The sequence below is a fragment of the Ailuropoda melanoleuca genome, chromosome 5 (assembly GCF_002007445.2).
Source record: "Ailuropoda melanoleuca isolate Jingjing chromosome 5, ASM200744v2, whole genome shotgun sequence".
In the NCBI taxonomy this organism is placed as follows: domain Eukaryota; kingdom Metazoa; phylum Chordata; class Mammalia; order Carnivora; family Ursidae; genus Ailuropoda; species Ailuropoda melanoleuca.
The window spans coordinates 65,716,149-65,736,081 of record NC_048222.1 but is presented as its reverse complement, the minus strand read 5'-3'; the positions used below and the strand labels follow the sequence as shown (position 1 = coordinate 65,736,081).

The following is a 19,933-nucleotide window of genomic DNA, read 5'->3' as shown; positions in this document are numbered from 1 at the left end:
CCCTCCCCCTCCCCCTTCCCTTTCCCTTTCCCTTTCCTTTTCTTCTTTCTTTCTTTTTCTTTTCTTTCTTTCTTTCTCTTTCTTTCTTTTTCTTCCTTCCTTTCTTTCTCCTTCCTTCCTTCCTTCCTTCCTTAGATTTTATTTGACAGATAGAGACATCCAGCAAGAGAGGGAACACAAGCAGGGGGAGTGGGAGAGGATGAAGCAGGCTCCTAGTGGAGCAGAGAGCCCGATGTGGGGCTCGGTCCCAGGACCCTAGGATCACGCCCTAAGCCAAAGGCAGATGCTTAACGACTAAGCCACCCAGGCACCCCCAGTTTTGGCTTTTCTTTTTTTTTCTTTTTTTTTTTTTTTNAAAGATTTTATTTATTTATTTGACAGAGATAGAGACAGCCAGCGAGAGAGGGAACACAAGCAGGGGGAGTAGGAGAGGAAGAAGCAGGCTCATAGCAGAGGAGCCTGATGTGGGGCCTCGATCCCATAACGCCGGGATCACGCCCTGAGCCGAAGGCAGACGCTTAACCGCTGTGCCACCCAGGCGCCCCATCAGTTTTGGCTTTTCTAAGAGAGATGTTTGGGCAGGGCAAAGAACGTGCTTCTGAAACTAGAATGTGTTGCTATAGGCAACACTCTTTGATAACCATTTGGTGATGTTCTCCTAATGGTAATAGTTTCTGCAAAGTCTGCATAACTTACATTTCTTCATAGAAGCAAAATAAATGTGTGAATGCTATCACTGCGCTCTTACAAGTCCCAATTTTCCACTTTCCTTCTAATCTCTGCAATTCAATCCATCAAAGATCCTGTGCCAGGGATGGTTACTGTATGGTCAAAGAAGCAACAAATACAAACATGAGAGCATCTGGGGGTGGGGCCATATGAGGTTGCAGGAGTCAGATGAGAGGTAGTCCTGTGGGCTGAGATAACCAGTACATGAAAGTGAGGGCATAGGATTTGGAACATGAAAGAAAGATGACATGTGGCTGAGGGAGGGTATTTTCATTAGAGGAGAAGTCTGAGCACAGGTGTAGAGGAGGAAGTATTCATGGCATGTGAAGTGGTAAGGAGAATGATTCACGTGGAGCGCTGACTCTTGCCTGGATGGAAATCCAGATACTCTGTCCAGAGACACCACCTAGTGATCTCTAGGGCTCAGAGAACTTGTTTTGTGGAGAAAGTAACTCATGTGGCCCTTTGCCCATCCCTCCCACCATCATAAAGCAATCAAGGATAGAAATTAGGAGAAAATAGCTCATTTCCTCATCCTTTGCTTAAAGCATCAATTTTCCACAGGCAATTTTGTAAATTAAGAATTTTCCTGTGCTAAAGGATTGGTAAGTTTCTTTGGTAAACAACAGATCTCTAACTTGAAGGAAATATTCACAAACTCATGTGCTTAGAGAAGTCATACTCAATCTCCCAGTGTTCTATGGCACCCTTCCTGGATTGGAATGGAAAAGCAGAGTTCCCCGAATGGTCACAACCATATGTGACATGTCTCCAAGGAAAAAGGCCCCAAACTGCCAAGAACTGAGGTCAAGAAAGACCATAAAAGGTACATTTCTCTTTCAAGGTGAGGCAGTAGGTACAGAGCTGTTCTGTCTGGGACTTTGAAAGCTGCTTGTGCATGGGGTGGATCATGGATCTGACTGGCAGCCAGTTGTAAGCAAGCATTGCTTCTATATATCCTGTTCTATATATCCACACCAACATGTGTGCATGGCATCATTGTGGATGAAGCTGGTAAGCCAGAGCATCCTGTTCTGAGGACAATTGCATCATAGAATAAATACTGGGCTCAAATACCACCACAGTCCAAGACTTTTCCAGAGAAAGCTTTCAACATACGTCATCATGAACATGAGACAGTGCTGTATTTGTGCTGCCTGAGGTTTTCTCTTCCCCATATATGCAGAGAAGTCTTCTCTGGTGAAATGTAGTTAATCCCAAGGTTCTGGAAGCCCTACATTCATTTTTCCTCCATGCAGGGAGAGAGAAGAGCAAACTAATGGGGTGAACCTCCTAGGGCATTTTCAATCACGTTCCAACCTACAAAAGAAGTCACAGAACCTGCATCTCACCGTGCCCCCTTCTCTCTTCCCCTTCCAGGTCTTTCCAAACCTCTATGTTATTCCTCCCAAAGCAAACCTTCCTTTGAAAGCTGCTCAGATCACACTCTCTAGGACATCTTGTGAACATTCTGGCCTCCACACATTCATGCTTACCATTTCCCCAACTTAGAGTTCTATTCCATTCTCTTTGCTTATCTAAATCAAATCCAGCTTTTCATATGTCTTGAATATCTCTTCCTCAGAGGAACTTCCCTTGGCACCACAGTCTAGTTGAAATGCTCCTGTTAGCTGCCATAGCTTCACTAAGTGACATTAATAACTTTAGCACTGTGTGGGATATGCTGCCTTGTGTAATTGTTGTCTGCGAGCTACCTCCCGAACTAACCCAAATGCTGATAGACAGGATGGACCATGGATGATTCATTTTTTATGTCCTAATATCCAAATTCCTTTGTGTTTAATTTTTAGATACCCACTGGTTCTCTAATCAATGTGGAGTGAACTCAAGACATACTTAATTTGTGATTCGGAGCTCATGCACAGAACATCTGAAGCCTAAACAGATTCTGCCATTGACTGATGTGGTGATCAATGCAAACAAGGGAAGAGAAGAAGGAAGCATATACCCAGGTGGAGTGAGGGATAGAGGCCATCACAGGCTGCTATGGGCGTGGCCAGCCAGCACTGATCTGCGGTCTGTCCAGTTCTAGCTTGCTAAGTTTTGGGAACAAATAGTGGGTCAGGATGACCAAATCTGTTTCAATGTAAACTTCTTGCAGCCTCTGCAAATTCTCCTCTGGGTATGTCTCATTGTTCATATTCCAGGCCATCCACAATGGACTTGATCACCTCATTGTTTGGAAGGTCTTATGTTGTAGTACTCAAAATTTATTTATTGTATTGAGATATAATTAACATGCTATGAAATCTATCCTTCTCATATGTACAATTCAGTGGTTTTTTAGTATATTCATAAAGTTGTACAGCCAGTACTTCTAATTATAAGTCAATTTTCATTACCCACAAAGGAAACTTCATATCCATTACCAATCATGCCTTATCCTTCCCTTCTCTCAATTCCCACAAACTACTAATATACTTTCTGTTCCTATGGAGTTGCCTTTTCTGGACATTTATTTATTATTTAAGATTTTTATTTATTAGAGAGAGAGAGAGAACAAGTAGGGGGGGTAGGGGTGGGGAGGGGCACGGGGAGAGGGAGAAGCAGACTCCATGTTGAGCAAGGAGCCTGACCTGGGGCTCAATCCCAGGACTCTGAGATGATGACCTGAGCCAAAGTCAGATGCTTAACTAACTGAGCCACCCAGGTGCCCCTGGACATTTTGTTTAAATCGAATCCTTATACCTGCACCCCAATGTTTATAGCAGCAATGCCCACAATAGCCAAACTAGGGAAAGAGCCCAGATGTCCATCAACAGATGAATGGCTAAAGAAGATGTGGTATATATACATACAACGGAATATTATGCAGCCATCAAAAAATGAAATCTTGCCACTTGCAATGACATGGATGGAACTAGTGGGTATTATGCTAAGTGAAATAAGTCAGAGAAAGACAATTATCATATGATCTCACTGATACATGGAATTTGAAAACAAGGCAGAGGATCATAGGGGAGGAGAGGAAAAAAATGAAATAAGATGAAACCAGAGAGGGAGACAAACCATAAGAGACTCAATCTCAGGATACAAACTGAGGGTTGCTGGAGGGGAAGGGGATTGGGGCAGGGGTGGCTGGGTGATGGACATTGGGGAGGGTATGTGTTGTGGTGAGTGCTGTATATTAAGACTGATGAACCACAGACCCGTACCCCCGAAATAATACATCATATGTTAATAAAAAATAAATAAAATCCTATAACCTGTAGCCTTTCACATCTCAAGGTTTATCTATATTGTAGCATGAATCACTACTTCATTCCTCTTCATAATTATTATTTTTTTAGAGAGACAGCAAGCAAGAGAGTGTATGCACCAGTTGGTATGGAGGGGCAGAGGGAGAAGGAGAGAGAGAATCCTAAGCAGGCTCCACACCCAGTGCAGAGCCCAATGAAGGGCTGGCTCTCACAACCCTTAGATCATGACCCGAGCTGAAATCAAGAATCGACGCTCAACCAACTGAGCCACCCAGACGCCCCTCTTTTTCATAAGTAAATAATATTCCATTGATGAATATACCACACTTTTAATCCATCCATTAGTCTATGGACAGGTGGACTGTTTCTTCTTTTTGGCTATTAGGAAAAATGCTGCTTCGAAAGCTGTACAAGTGTTTTTGTGGACACGTTTTAAATTCTCTTGGCTGTATACATGGGAGTGGAGTTGCCGAGCCAGGAGATAATGCTATGTTCACTTTTTGAGGACCTGTCCTCAAACAGAGACTGTTTCCCAAGGTGACTGCACCATTTCACATTCCCACCAGCCATGTAGAAGGGTTTCTAGTTCTCCATATTCTCACCCATACTTCTTACTGTCCATCTTTGTTTATTACAGCCATCCTAGACTGTGTGTGGAGTGGTGTTTCACTGCAGTTCTGATTGGCATTTTACTAATACGTTGAGGGTTTCTTCATATGATTGTTGATCATTTGTATATTTTCTTTGGAGAGATGTCTATTTAAAAAATATTTTTATTACTGAGATGCAAGAGTTCTCTCGTTACATTCTCAAAACTCACTTTTAATTGCGTATTTATCAACTGAGTACCACAGTGGTCTCTTACTACAGTACAATCCTCAGCACACTGACTTCCTGTTCTGCTTTTTTAACTTAATAGTTTTTGTCTTGCTTGACAATACAGCTCTCTCTCAGTATTTTCTCCCATAGCTGTGCTCTTGTCTGGGTATGATCTCTCTGTGTAACAAAAAGAAGGATGCAGGCCACTGTAGGGGGAGAAAAGAGTCATTTCCTAATTGAAGCTGTGCTAGTTTCTATTGGTGCCTAACAAATTTCTTCAAGTGTAGGGGCTTAACACAGCACACACTTATTATCTCACAGTTTCCAGGGATCAGGAGTTTGGGCATGACTAAGCTGCGTCCTCTGCCCAGAGTCGCACAGGACGGTAATCAGCTGTGCTACGTTCTCATCAGAGGCTCACTCAACCAGAGCAAGAACCACGTCTACACTTCCTTAGCCTGGAATGAGGGACGGCAGAATTTATTTCTTTGCAGCTAGAGAACTCGTAGCCTTCAAGGCCAGAGTCTTGTAATGAGTCTCTCACCTGAGGGAGGGCTTCAGTGTCTCTTTTAGGGGTCTTCCCCTGATTGATTCAGGCCCACGCCGGTGCTCTCCTTTTTGATGAACTCAAGTCAACTTATTTGGGAGCTTAATTACATCTGCAAAATTCCTTCACTTTTGCTATATTCTACCGGCTACAAGCAAGTCTCATGTCCCATCCACATTCAAGGGTGTGTGGGGAGGGGTGTTGTACAAGGGTGTGAACAAGGGTCCTTAAGGTAGGGTAGTAACTGGAAGAGGGTTTCCTCTAGTAAGCAAAAGCAGCACCATGAGTTTTTTAAGGTAATGCCATTAAATAGCTTTCCTGGTGAGAGCAGCTCCAAAGTTGTCCTGCTCCACCATTTTTCACTCAGTGACATAGAAGCTCTGAAACAAATGTGCATTAATGACCATGTAGGGCGTCATGAAAATCTTTTCAATACCCAGGAGTCACAAGTACCATAATGACTTTGATGAGACAGCCTGTATGTCGGCTGCTCCCACACTAATAATGATGAGGGTGAGTGCATGCACAGTGCTTTCTGGGGTACAGCACCTCACACAGACTAAATTACGTCGTCTCCAGAACCCGTCCTAGAAGTAGGTATAGTTGGTTGTTATCATCCTGTGTTCCAGGTGAGAGAACTGGAGGCGGGGGTCAGGGTCACGCCGTAAGAAGCAGAGCCTGTCCCGAGACTACCAGTCTGCACTCAGACCCACCATGCTTGGGGCCTCTCAGCAGGGTAGACATTCACCCTGTGAAGGGAGTGAGGATGTGGGTGTCATCACGGCCCTTGTTCCACAGACTCTCAGGAAAAAACACTTCCACTAGCTCATTGTTATCTAGGGAAAAAGGTCATCACCAGAGGGTCTCTTGGATCCTTACAAAAACCATTAATTAATATGTACGGAGCCAAAGAGAAGAAAGCAGCCTAAAATCCTAAGGAAGAGCCTCATGTGTCCATTTTGTAAGCTGCTTTTTGTCAGAGGAAAGTACCCCGAACTCAGACTGTGGTAAAGCAGCGTCTGCTCTGAACGTACGAGGCATCAAACCATTTATCTGACTTTTGTTAAGAGAACACAGTGGGAAAGACTCACAATTCCTTTTTGATGAAGGTAACCTGACAGTGTGAGGAAGACACAGTGAACAAATATAAATAAAATATCAGGGTAGCCACAGGTGTTCTGTTGGGAGTAAGACAAGTTGATGGCAGAGGCTGGTCCTCAGGGTTACCTCTTCCCTGGAGAAAAAACAGAATCATGTAAGTCTGTCAAGAGCCATCATTAGTGCTTTTAACTTTGACAGAAGAAACACAATTAAACTGGTCCTGAGGTGTAAACTCTGACACTCCAGGGGCCACTCCATGGATACTAGGCTACCTGGGACTGACCTTGCTCCCCACTTCTTTCCCCGCGGGGGTCCAGGGCTTTCTATCAGGCCATACTTAGTGGGGCCTGCAGAAGCAGAAGTGGGTTTTCAGCCAAGATGCAGTCAGCTGCAGTTGTCCTAACGCTGAACTTCTGCACGAGACGTGCGCATCCAATCTCTCCAGGGCCAACAGCTGTTCCCCATCCACTCCCTAGAGAACACAAACCGAGCTTTAGGCTTGCCTTCACTACTGAGAACAAGTCCCTATCTTTCTTCATTCCCACATCAACTGCTTGTGTTTTCCCTTGCTCGGACCCTGTTGTTTTGCCTCTTGTTTCTTGGCCCCTTGGAATTGACAACAGATTTTGACTTCTTGGAGATAAACCCTCACCTTCTCTCCCTCCTCCAGATTCCGTTCAACTCAGCTTGCGCCAGCCCAGCCACCGCCCAGAAATGGGCTTTCCAGGGTTATTATGAGGGGGTGGGGATGAGAGGCAGGAAGCTGAGCCATGTGACTCCACACTCCTCTGGCTCCTGAACCCACGGTCACCTACCGACGCTGTGCCTCAGAAGGGAGTCCTAAAGCCAGGCTCCCCAAACTGCATCTCCAGCTGCACCATCCGGCGACTCACCAGGAGTTAATTAGCTTAGGTGTTCTTTAGCCCCGGTCAAGTCATGAATGGGGAGGTGGAATAGCTTTGGGAAGGTTCAGCTGCACCCAGCAACTCGGCCTCCGTCTCTCTTCTCCACCACGTCCTGGACCACCAGGCCTCACCTCACTCCCCACAGCCCTGCTCTGGGCGGTGCCAAGTCCCGGTCATCAAGGAGCTCCTCAGGTGATTCTGATCTGCTGCCCTGTCGGGAATTACTGTGATTAAAGGAAGATGGAAAGATCTGAAAACAAAACCCCAACATCTTATGAAGCGGTTTCCTATTGCAGTGAGAGGTGTGTTCTTCAATTATGCAGGGTTAAATATGCCATTTCAGTTTATATTTTTGGAATAATTCTTCTGGAGAATATCGCAGGGATAACAGAAGTTCCCAGGAACCCACACTTTCTTTAGTGACTTTGATCAGCAGTCATGAGACCTTCATTGCTGGCCTCGCTTTTTTAAACTGAAGAGCTGCTCAAAACAAGACGACAAACTTTCAGGGAAAGTAGGCCCATGCCAGGGACCTCTGACTCCACTATAATAGGAGAGGAGTGGAGGGCTCTGGTTTTCTTCAGAATTCCTCAGGCTGAAGGCCCCATCAATACAGAGCACTTCAGTGGGGTCTCAGGCAGGACTTTCCAAAACAAAGCAATTACCAAAGTTATAAACATGCTGGCTGTTTTGGAAAATGTGAGAATCTCTGGTCATCATCAGTTTGTAATTGTTGAAATTTTACAAGTGAGGGTAAAAGAGAGAATTCTGGTAACAAATTTCTCAAAGCAAAATAACAAAGACAAAATTATCCCAAATTTATTATTCTGCATGACATAAATAGGACATGTTTGTTCTGTGATGGAAATATTTTTCACTCCTTTTTTTTTTTAAAGAATAGTCTGAAGAAAACATAGGCAGTAAGCTCCTTGACATCACTATTGGGTTTTTTTTTTTTTTGATCTGACTCCAAAGGCAATGGCAATGAAAGCAAAAATAAATGAACAGGACTACATCAAAATAAAACACTTCTGCACACAGTGAAGGAAATAATCCACAATATACAAAGGCGACTTTCTGAATGGGAGAAGATATTTGCAAATCATATATGTGATAAGGAGCTAATATCTAAAATATGTAAAGAACTCATAATCTAATAACAAAAGCCAAACAATCTGATTAAAAAATGGGCAGAGGATCTGAACAGACGTTTTTCCAAAAAAGACAGACAGATGGTCAACAGACACATGAAAAGATGTTCAACGTCATTCATGATGAGGGAAATGCCAATCAAAACCACCACGAGTTATCGCATAACTGTCAGAGTGGCTATTTTAAAAAGACAAGAGATAAGTGTTAGAGAGATTGTAGAGAAAAGGGAGTACTTTTACACTGTTGGTGGGAATGTTAATTGGTGCAACCACTGTGGAAAACAGGATGGACCTTTATCAGAAAATTAAAAATAGAACTTCCATAGCAATTCCACTTGGGGCTACTTATCCGGAGAATGTAAAAATGCTGATTTGAAAAGATATATGCACCCCTATGTTCTTTGCAGCATTATTTATAACAGCCAAGATATAAAAATGACATATTTGTGGGGCCCCTGGGTGGCACGGCGGTTAAGCGTCTGCCTTCGGCTCAGGGCGTGATCCCAGCGTTATGGGATCGAGCCCCACATCAGTCCTCCACTTTGAGCCTGCTTCTTCCTCTCCCACTCCCCCTGCTTGGTGTTCCCTCTCTCGCTGGCTGTCTCTATCTCTGTCAAATAAATAAATAAATAAAATCTTTAAAAAAAAATGACATATGTGTCCATCAATAGATAGATGGATAAAGAAGATGTGGTATATATAAACATGGAATACTACTCGGCCATAAAAAGGGGAAAATCTTGTCACTGTGACAATGCAGATAGATGTTGGGGTCATTATGCTAAGTGAAATACGTGAGACAGTGAAAGTAAATACTGTTTGATTTCACTTATATGTGGAATCTAATAAAAACCCCAAAGAAACAAACAAGAAACACGACAAAACTTATAGATACAGAGAACTGATTGGTGGTTATCAGACGGGAAGGGGGTTGAGGGTGGGTGAAAAGCATAAAGAGGCTTGGTTGTATGGTGAAGGATGGTAACCAGACTTACTGTGGTGATTACTTGTAGTGTAGGCAAATATTGAATCATCATGTTGTACACCTGAAACTAATATAATGATATATGCCAATTTTACCTCAAGTAAAACAACAAAGAATAGATGTTCTTCGATAGAGGAAATCTACTTTATAAAAAGGAAGAAAAAGCTAATAAAAATAAGAGTGAAAAAAAGAATACAGTCTGGAAAACTCACTCCAAAGCCGATGTCTGGAGGTTGGAGTGTTATCTGCTTGCTCCCAACCCACATCTCACAGCACCAACAAGACATGCACCCCACCCCAGCCGACCCGTGGGGCATCGGAACGGGCCACACAGCTGTTAGGTGAGGAGCAAGATGCAGCAGGCCCTAGAGTGAGGTCACTTCACACCAGTAAGGAGGCCTCCTCTAAGGGCCCCCACCTTCCCAGCCCCCTCCCTCCCTGCCTGCACACTCCACCTTGGTCTCTGCAACTGTCAGAAGCAACCATTTTATAGCAGATGTTTCTATTCTTAATGTGCTTCAAAATTTTTCTGCCCCATGAATATCTGGTTTGTGGATCATTTCGCCTCAGATGTATCCATTTGCATTTTTCCATGATGATCTGCATTTTGTCCCTGGCCTTTCCCATTTTCCTAATTCCTTTAGGTTATCCTTTCGCTTATGCTGGTGTTTGTCACATTTCTCCATTCCCCATCATCTGTGAATTTCATCTTCAAGCCCTTGCTCACTCCCTGAGGTCGTTAATAAAGACAGGTCTGAGGGAGACAGGAGGGAAGGCCAGCTTCCTGACCCACCCTGGAGACCACCCTTTTGAGCCAGCCCCGTGTCCTGCAGGCTGTTTACTTCTGCCCGGCACATTTTTCCATCCACATGACAGCATGGGCAGCCAAGATGATCTGCCTTCATTTATGCCATGTCTCAGGACCCTTTATTAGCTGCCAAACTTCAGAATTCACGGATGGAACATGTGTTCCCGTCAGTTTTTGTGCTGGGGTTACACACAAAAAGAAAGCGTCGGCCTTCACCTCAAGAGCTGCGCGGGAGTACTACTGTCAATTTCATGTGTGTGTGGAAACACACTCCTCCTCCCCCACCCTGTGGGAATGACTCGCCCTCCTATACCCTCAAATGAGTCTGACGCCTCGCTTCACTCTTCTCTTTGTTGTTGTACAGGACAAGAAACCTGCCCTCAGGAGAGTCAGCAGGGTCCCGAGCCACTCTATGCTTCCAAAATTATTTGGACATTGGTCTGCAACATTTTCCTCTGCCATTGGGAGCCTGAATTCTCACTTGGTGCAAATTTGAGCTCTGCTGATCAAGGCAGGACTTTGCCAACTGGCAGAGCCTAATTCCACGGAGGTCTTGGAAAGCAGGAAAGGGGTTGAAATCAGGATACTCAAAAAAGAGATGTAAATTAGATTTTACAATGATATTTGAGGACAGGAGGAGCTCGAGGGAGAGTTCTTCTTTACCTGAACTGGCTCCTCACACAAACCAGCTCTGTGGGCTTCGCCAATTGCTCAGCCTGCCTGAGCCAGTTTTCTCAGATCTAGGATGAGAGATTGGAACTAGACAGTGCAAGACCACTTCCAGCTACAGATCTGTGATTCTATCTGCAGAGTGTAGAAAGGACCGTGCCCTTCCCAAGCTGCTCTCACTGACTGCACAGGGAATGACTGCAGGGCTGAGAGCTGGGACCGCATAAGAACTGTAGAGCTCTCTTTAAGATCTCAAAGTGCTGTTTGAATCTATTTTTACTACGGCATTTTTTTTTTTTTAGCATCATGAAGAAGATAGGCTCAAAGTCAGAACTGATGCCAAGCTGAGAAGCGTACAGAGTTTGCCTCTGATGTTACACATCAGCTTTTTGAAGTACTTGCCCATGGAGTTCCCACACTCCTCCTCCTGGGTAGGGGGCTGGGGAGGTCCATCCTCTGATCTAGTCTTAACCACTTCATTCAAGTGCTCATAAATGACACAAAATATCACCTCCCAAAGGTACTTTCATTAATTCAAATACTTACAGAAGGACTCCTTAATGTAGCATTTTATCTGTTCATTGTTGAAATACAGAGCACCTCCTAACTGTCAGACACAGTGATAAAAACTGGGCACACGAAGATGAGTGATATGTAGTCTCTAGCCTTAAAGAGGTCACTCTTCAGCAGGGAGTCAGGTAAGTGACACAAAACGTATCTACAAGAGAGGTCTGGGAAAGTTCTCCGTGGGATGCACCCATCGCTTAGAGTATAACTAGGACTACTGCTCAGAGTGAAGAGTTACAATACTAACTAATACGCCCACAAAAATGCATGAGCCAAGTGCATTGCAGGCAAACCAGCACACAGGGTCATTCTAGCTAAAGAGAAAGCATGGCTATTAAGCCCCCTATGTCACCACTGAGCCTGGGCCACACAGTACTTAGGTAAGACCTTCACCCCAAAGGATTAGGCGAGGACTGACACAAAATCAACAACAGTTTCTATTTCTTCTTTAGATGACTGGTGATGATTTTTTTGCAAACCATGCTGTTCATCGCTTTTTTCCTTACTTCCCTCCCTCCTTCTCTCTCTCTCTCCTTCCCTCCTCACAACCTCCCTCCCTCCCTCCCTCCCTCCCTCTACAAGTGGCTCCCCAGTAGAACTAGTTATTAGGAGAATTTTAACATAATAAAAGCATTAGCATCCTTGGTATTTATTCTGTGGGGGAATCACTTGCCCCATCCCCTGAAAGACTTGTGCCCTTGGGAATCCATTGGCCTAGACTTTCTTCTGGTAATTTCAGTGCACTTCACTGTAAAGTCCTTAAAACACCATCCATGGAGCCAATCCCAGAAGACTGGATTACAGGTGAGATTGTTCTATAATGAACCTCTTCTCTTCAGGTCTGCCATGGTGGCTCTTCATCCTCCTGACTTTAATATTACACCCTGTTATGGTTTATGAGTTTCTAGTGTAGAAAATTACTTTGCTGCACCATTAGCCCCAATCCAAAGTTCTTCTGCCAGGCAGTTAGGTTCAGGAATTAAACACATGTTGGATTTATGTTTATTTGTAATCAAGATGTTCTCTTTCCTGCACTCATTGCTAAAGATGCTGGATCTTTCATAATATGAGTTTACTCCCTAGCTCCATCATTCAACATGCAGTATAAAAATAATCATAATCTAAAACTCCCTGAAATTTTTTCTCCAAAATAACTGAAGGCTGGTGGCCTGGGTGGGCCCAAGGAAGCCAGTCCTCTACCAGGCTGAGGGCTCCACATGACAACCACCTTCACGTTCCATCTGGAGGTGTAGTCAGACCTTTGAGACAAAACCGAGCATTCGGCTCATGACCTACATTCTTCTGCAGCTGCGTCATGCAGAAAAATGACTTCTCTGTTGTAAGGAAATTCACCAGGGTAGGTTTCATCTGGCCCAATATTTATTATCCCATATCACAAACAGAATAACCAAACAACTGATCGCTTAGCTGATCAATAATTCCACAACTCGAAGTGTCAAATGTATGTCTAATCAGTACTCACCCACCACCATGAATAACTGTTGAGAGAGAAGAGGAAAAGGGACTCTTCAGGCTTATATTGTTTTAAAGGGAATCCCAATCAAGAACCTGCCTGAATCACATACTTAAGGATGAAACAATATTCAAGAGGGTCTTCTAGAACCAGGAAAATGACCTGTACCCCCCACTCATCCCCTCCACTCAATGTTGTATTCGAGATCCCAGCTAGCATAAGACAAGGAAAAAAAGGTAAAAAGTACAAGATATGGAAAGGAAAAAACAATGTTTTCATTATTAGCAGATACGATTTCCTACATAGAAAATTCAAGAGATTCACATTTCAAGAGATTCTACAGACAAAAATATTTGCATGAACAGAGAACAACAAGTTTGCAAGCTAAAAATCAATGCACAAAAAAATCATTAACATTTTTCTACTCCAGAGGCCACAAAATGGACTTTTTCGTTTTTGAAAAAAATTAGAAAGTATAATTTTAGATAAAGATCCTATGCACAACAGCAATTATAATTATAAGGTAAACAGGAATATATTAACAAAAGATGGACAAAACTTTTTGGAAAGCATTATAAAACATTTTACAAATAAGAAAAAAAGATCTGAATAAAGAGATATGGAAAGTTTCAATAGCATGATAATAATTCTGCTCAAATGTACCTGTAAATTCAATGCCATTCCAAATACTATCTTGACACTTTTTTTTTTGGTAGGAGTGAACAAACAGATTGTAAAACTCACAGGAATGAGTGGAGGGTAAAGTATAGCCATGAAGAAAAAGAATAAAAACAATTCTTACCATACTAGCTATCAAGAATTGCCCTAAAGCTACAGTAATTAAAGTGCGACTAGTCCAGCACAGCAATGGAATAGACCCGCATCTATATAGAAACTTTGTGAATGAGAGTAGTGGCAATACCAGTCAATGGAGAAAGGATAAGATACTTAACAAATGATGCCAGGACAACTAGCTATTCATGTAGAATAAATAAATTAAAATTAGTTTTCTATGCAAAACTGAATCCCATATGGATCAAAAACCTAGCTATTGAAACAAAGCAATGTTGTAAAACTTTTGTGAGAATATATGGCATATGTTTGTAATATTGGCATAAGGAAGGTTTTCTTGAACAAGGCAAAAAAGGCATAAAAAATTTAAAAAAAATAATAAATTTAGCTACAAAAAACTGGAAAACTTTTTGGTGAAAAAACCAACATAACAATTAGAAGATAAGCTACAAATTAGGAGAAGATATTTCTAACTCTTAAAATAATGAAAAAAAAAAGAATTAGTATCCAAAATATACAAAGATATCTTTCAGATCAATGACAAACACACACACACACACACACACAAAACAAACAAAAAAATATGGGCAAAGGATGGGAACAGGAAAATTACAAAGAAATCTGAATAGCCAACAAATATATGAAAACATCAAGAAAATATTATTTCATACCCATCGATTGGAAAAAATTTAAAAGTCTTACAACACACATGCTGGCAAGGATATGGGAAAACAATATGTCATTTAGTACTGCTGAGAGTGTAAATATCTACGAGCACTTTGGAGAGCTATTTCACATTATCTAGAAAAACTGAAAATAAACATACCCAGCCACCAAGTAATTTTGCTTCTAAGTAATTACCCTAGGGAAACTCTCACACATGTGCTCAGGGAGAGTTCTACATAGTTGGTTGTTGCAATGTTATTTTTAATAGCAAAATGTTGGAAACCATCTAAAAGGCCATCAATGGGGAATGGATAAACTGTGGTATATTCATACACTGGAATACTAAGCCACTGTTAAAATGAATGAATGAATAATTCCATAGGTGGTAATGTGAATAAATCTGTAAAATATAAAGTTCAGCAAAAATGAGAAAATTTACAGCATATTATATATGTATACTTTAAAATTTAAAAACAATACTATATATTGAGAATAATTACTAATTTAAGGATAGTGCTTATTTCTTGGGAGAGAAGAAATGGGGGTTTGTTATCTCTAATGTCTCATTTCTTTTAAAGAACCAATCTGAATCAAATACAGCAAAATAGTAACATCTGTTAGATCTAGATGGCAGATGTATGAAAATCTGTAATTTTTTGTGTTTTGTGTGTAACGAACTTAAAAATATTGAAAAGGAAAATACTAAATATATAATTAAGGGATAACTAATAGATGGAATAAATTAATAATGACTGGGCACCCCAGACATTGGGGCAATTTACACAAAGAGTGGGTAGAATATTACAGCTGAAATATGGGCGCTTTCTAATCTTATTCCATATTGGACACATGTGGAAATTGAGACCTAGAGAAAATAGGATATTACAGAATAGAATAGAATATTACAGAATAGAATAGAATAGAATAGAATATTACAGCAGAAATATGGGTGCTTTCTAATCTTATTCCATATTGGACACATGTGGAAATTGAGACCTAGAGAAAATAAATGACTTCAAAGCTATACAACCAGCCAGAATGGAACCCAGGTCTCCTAACCTGCAGGCCAGGACTCCCTCCCACCCTGTCTTAGGAAATTGCCACCTTCATTAGAAGATACAAAGGATCGGTATGTACAAAGGAATAGTATGGAGAACAAATAGTGGGGCTGTCTTCAATAACACAAGGGTCATCCCCAAAAGGTCTCTCAATGTAAAGAGTAACATTTATAAACTCTCTAAGAAAACCAAATAGCAGCTCATTTATGTCACAGCCTCACCTCAAACCCTAGGACAACCTCTGCCAACTGTTAATTGTTGGCAAACACCATGAAGGAAAAATACCCAAGGAAGAGAGTTAACTAGGACTGCAAGAACACTGCTTATTACCTTGTTGGTAGAAGATGGTGTCACTCATCTAATTCATCTTTCTGAAGTTGAGGTCTCCTCAGGACCTTACCATGTCAGTAACACCCAACATCTCTCCTCAAACTACCATGCATTCTGGTCTCTTGAGCAACCTTCGAATGCCCCGATGGAGACAATTGGTGGCAGAAGACCTGGATGCTGGGGTCTGTTAGCTAAAATGGGAGGTCTGGTTACCCCACAGTAGCCCACCTGTGTCAACCTCAAGTAGGGGATTCTCAAAGACCCACGCCAAAAGCTGTGGCAGGAAACTCTATGTCTCCTCCTTCCTGGTCCTCTCTACCACATGCATAGAAAATAGATTTGGTCGTGGGGGGATGGGAGATAGGGACAGAATGGCACATCAGCATACACCATCTATAGCAGTCAGGGTTCAATGTGTTCAATTTGGGTTATTTAAAGAGTTTAATACAAGTGTGAGCAGGATTTAGGGAAAGCAACCAGGGATGGAGGTAGTAATACCCTTGGATCTGAAGGAGCAAGGAAAGGACTGGTTGTTGGAACCAAGACAGAAAGAACTCTATGTATAAGGCTACCCAACAGGAGCTGTGGCCTTCAGGAGCGGGAGCAGCCAAATGACAGGAAAGAAGCTCCATCAAAAGGGGAGCTGGAGAATTAACTCTGACTTCACTTTCCTTCTGCTTCTTACCCTCTTGCTAGAGCCTTCCATTGTCTGAACCAGTGGGAAGTCAGGTGTCAATGGAACCCCCTGATGGAATCCCCTGGGTTTGTAGCAGGGTAGAAAGAAGTGAACCTGAAGGGGCAAATGGAAGAAGATATTTAGCATACCAAACCTCAGAATCCAGGCCAAGTTTTGTGTTTCAGCTATGTGGAGAACGTCACATTCATACCACCTCAACTTTATTCACAGCCCAGCTGCAATTACGTGTTTTATTGATGGTCCTACGATGTTGGTAGACAAAGGACTCCTTTTTACAAACCATTTGCCTTTATGGTGGGCATGCTCATTCTTACTGAAGTTAATACTCAGCATTTTCCAAATCATTTTTTTTTAAAGTAAAGCCAAACAATTTAAGGATATCTCTTTCTATCTCCAGCTTGCCATTTGCCTTCTCTGGTCTCCTAAGCAGACACTTCAGGATATGAGGTATAAAGCTGACTGGGACCCCAACACTGGGAAGGAACATTTCTGTTTTAGAATTGACCATGAAAAGAGATAAGAAGATAACAATTGTCCTGGACTTAAATTGCCTCACATGTGGATAAAATCCATTTAATTCTTCAAATTGGGAAGTGGAGGTATATGACTTTTACATGGTGTCTAGCTTAGCACCTCAAGGAATGTGATGCGTCTAAGGAGTCATTGAAAGACAAATTGTCCATATATTCAACACATTCTCACAGACATGGAGTTTGTGCGTGAATTACCTTCTCTAGAGGTAAACTACATTTATAAATTATGGGAAACTCAAAAATGTAAGCTACCCCAATGGAAGTATATGTGGCATCAGTTTCCTTTTCAGCAGCACCACTAATTATTGAGTGTCTATTTCAGGAGATTGCTCTGGTTATCAATTGCTAAATAACAAACCTCCTTAAAACTCACTGGCTAATATAGCAATTTATTATTATATTTCATGTTACCATATGTTTATTTGGCTCACCTGGGAAGTCCTCTTTGGGGTGGGTCTCTTATGTGATTGCAGTCGGATGATGGCCAGGAGTGGAATCACCTTCAGGCTCAACAGGACTGGTTATCCAAGATGGCTCATGGCTGGCGGTTGATCTTGGTCAGTATCTAGGAGGTCAGCTAGGACTGTTAACTTGATTTTTCTATAATTCATCTGTCCATGTCCTCACAGTATGGAGCCTGGCTGGATACTACCAGTGAGTGAGTATCTCAAAAGATCCAGATGAATCTGCAAAGCGTCTTATAAGTAGCCTCAGAATTCATGCAGTGTTAGGAGGATTGAGTTACTCAGTGTTTAAAAAAAAGGAAGGGTGTTGCAAGACACTAAGTACAAGGCACTAAGTACAGGCACCCAAGAATTCTGTACAGTTTTGAATGCTTTACTAGGAAAGTCTGATCTTATAGATTTGGGGAGACTTTGGGCTTCAAGGCAGAGGTATGACTGGTCATAACAGACTTTTAGACACATACCTCTATGCATGCAGTGTGGTGAGTGAATTTAGAGGAGGCGACACCCCAAGACTTGAGGTAGGGAGATCTGTTAGGACTTCAGAGTACTTCAGGTGAGAGGCTGAGGGTCTAAACAAACACAGTAATTGAGAGGATGCAATAAAGGGGATAGAATTAGAAATACCTAAAGCAAAACTGGAAGCACTGCATGACTATTTGAATTTTGGGAGCTAAGTTCAAGGAAATTATATGTTTTATTTTCATTTTTTTTCATTAATCACCAGTTTTTACTGTGCACTTTATATATGCCTGGCATTCATTCTTTACATGCATTATCTCAGGAGAGCCTGAAAGAAATACAGTGAGGTAGGAAGGAACCATTATTTCCAACATTTTAAAGATGGACAATCTAGGTATCAAGGGGCAAAGTAACTTGCAAGAGGTCTAGGGCTTCAGGGAGATGGGACATTTTGAGCCACATTGGATGGAACTCTACTGTCTTCCACACACAAAAGAAGATGGCAAGATGTCTGATGAGTGAGTAACTACAAAACTACATTTATTGCCCTAATTGTTATATTTACAGGGCAAACACCATCAGAGAGTTTGCTCCCCTGGGTGGTTAGAATGCAGGTGCTGCATGAACGGTCTCCTCTCTCCCAGCTTCTGAGGAAAATAATTGGCTTTCGAGGAGATTTACTTTATAAAACCATTTGCAGTCAAGTGTTATCTTGATAAGGATCTGGTAGAGAGGACTGGCAGAGCCAAGCCTGTCACCTTCCTGGTTTTCCGAAGTGAGCTTTCCTAGAACTTGTATCTGGTCTGTAGAGTCCTTCTGTAAAACATTTGGATATTTGTCCTTTCTCCAAGGATTAGGGCTTCTCAATGGTGCTTCTGGAGGAGGCAAGTTAACTACAAGGCCTGAAGAGTAGATAGGATTGCCAAAAAGTTGAAGTCAGTCAGAAGGAAAAAACGAACAAACTGATGGAAGTAAATACAAATGATGGGAGCAGAAATTGATGAACTGGAAATCCAGGAAACAATAAAGAATATTAACAAGAAAAAAGGCTGGTTATTAAAAAGACTGATAAAATAGACAAACTTCTGGAAAAATCCATCAAAAATATAAGAGGGAATATAAAATGGAAAGGGGAACATACTATACATAACATATAAACTGAAAATAATTGTGAGACTGACTACCCTTCATGCTAATAATTTGAAAATGTAGACAATATGTATGTAGATAATCTGAAGGTAAAGATCATCTGAAGAAACCTGTAAGTCTTAACCCATAACTTTTAAAGAAATCTCATCAGTGCCAAACTCCTCCAGCAAATATCATGGGTAATGATTGAATGTTAGACACATTCTCTTTAAAGTGAAACCATGACAAAATTACTTGTTACCAGCACTTCTTAAAATTTTATTGGAGGTTCAAGACAGTGCAGTGAGATGAGAAAAAAAAAAAGTAAGAGCTATACCTTGGTATGGAAGAAATAACTTGATTATTTGAAGAGACCGTAATAGTTTACATGCAGAATCCAAGGAATCCTATAAACTATTTACACTAAGAAGTTTCTGTCATTCTTATAAATTAATGGATGCCAATTTTAAAAACTGTGTGTGTGTGTATATATATAATATATACACACATATACAGAATATATATACATACACATAATGTATTATATATTCATGTAGAGTATATATACATAATATATAAAAATATACATATATTTTTAAAAGACCCCATTTGAAATAGCAGTAAAACCTACTAAGCTTGTAATAGCGAAATTTTGGAAGCCAATTAAATGTGAATCAATAGACAATAATAACAGATTTGTATAGTCATATATCTAACAATACAATGATTAATGTGAAAGAACTGACTCTACTATCAACATTGGAAAAAAAATGACCTGGAAAATTTTTTGAGTAAAAAAAGTCAGGTTTCATAATACCTGTATTATG

The 19,933-nt window shown here is 41.4% G+C and overlaps 1 long non-coding RNA gene across 2 annotated transcripts; it reads right to left on the bottom strand.

Annotated features, from left to right (window-relative positions):
- Nucleotides 1-4,794: 4,794 nt before the first annotated feature.
- Nucleotides 4,795-19,011, bottom strand: LOC109489992. Of its 2 annotated transcripts, XR_002143168.2 has the most exons (5): nucleotides 17,484-19,011; nucleotides 16,508-16,612; nucleotides 7,311-7,533; nucleotides 6,701-6,889; nucleotides 4,795-6,550 (listed from the first exon to the last, which is right to left on the bottom strand). It is a non-coding gene; the product is annotated as an uncharacterized LOC109489992 (long non-coding RNA). The 2 variants fall into 2 exon arrangements; XR_004625716.1 differs by having other exon boundaries at nucleotides 6,701-7,533.
- Between the last annotated feature and the right edge of the window lie 922 nt (nucleotides 19,012-19,933).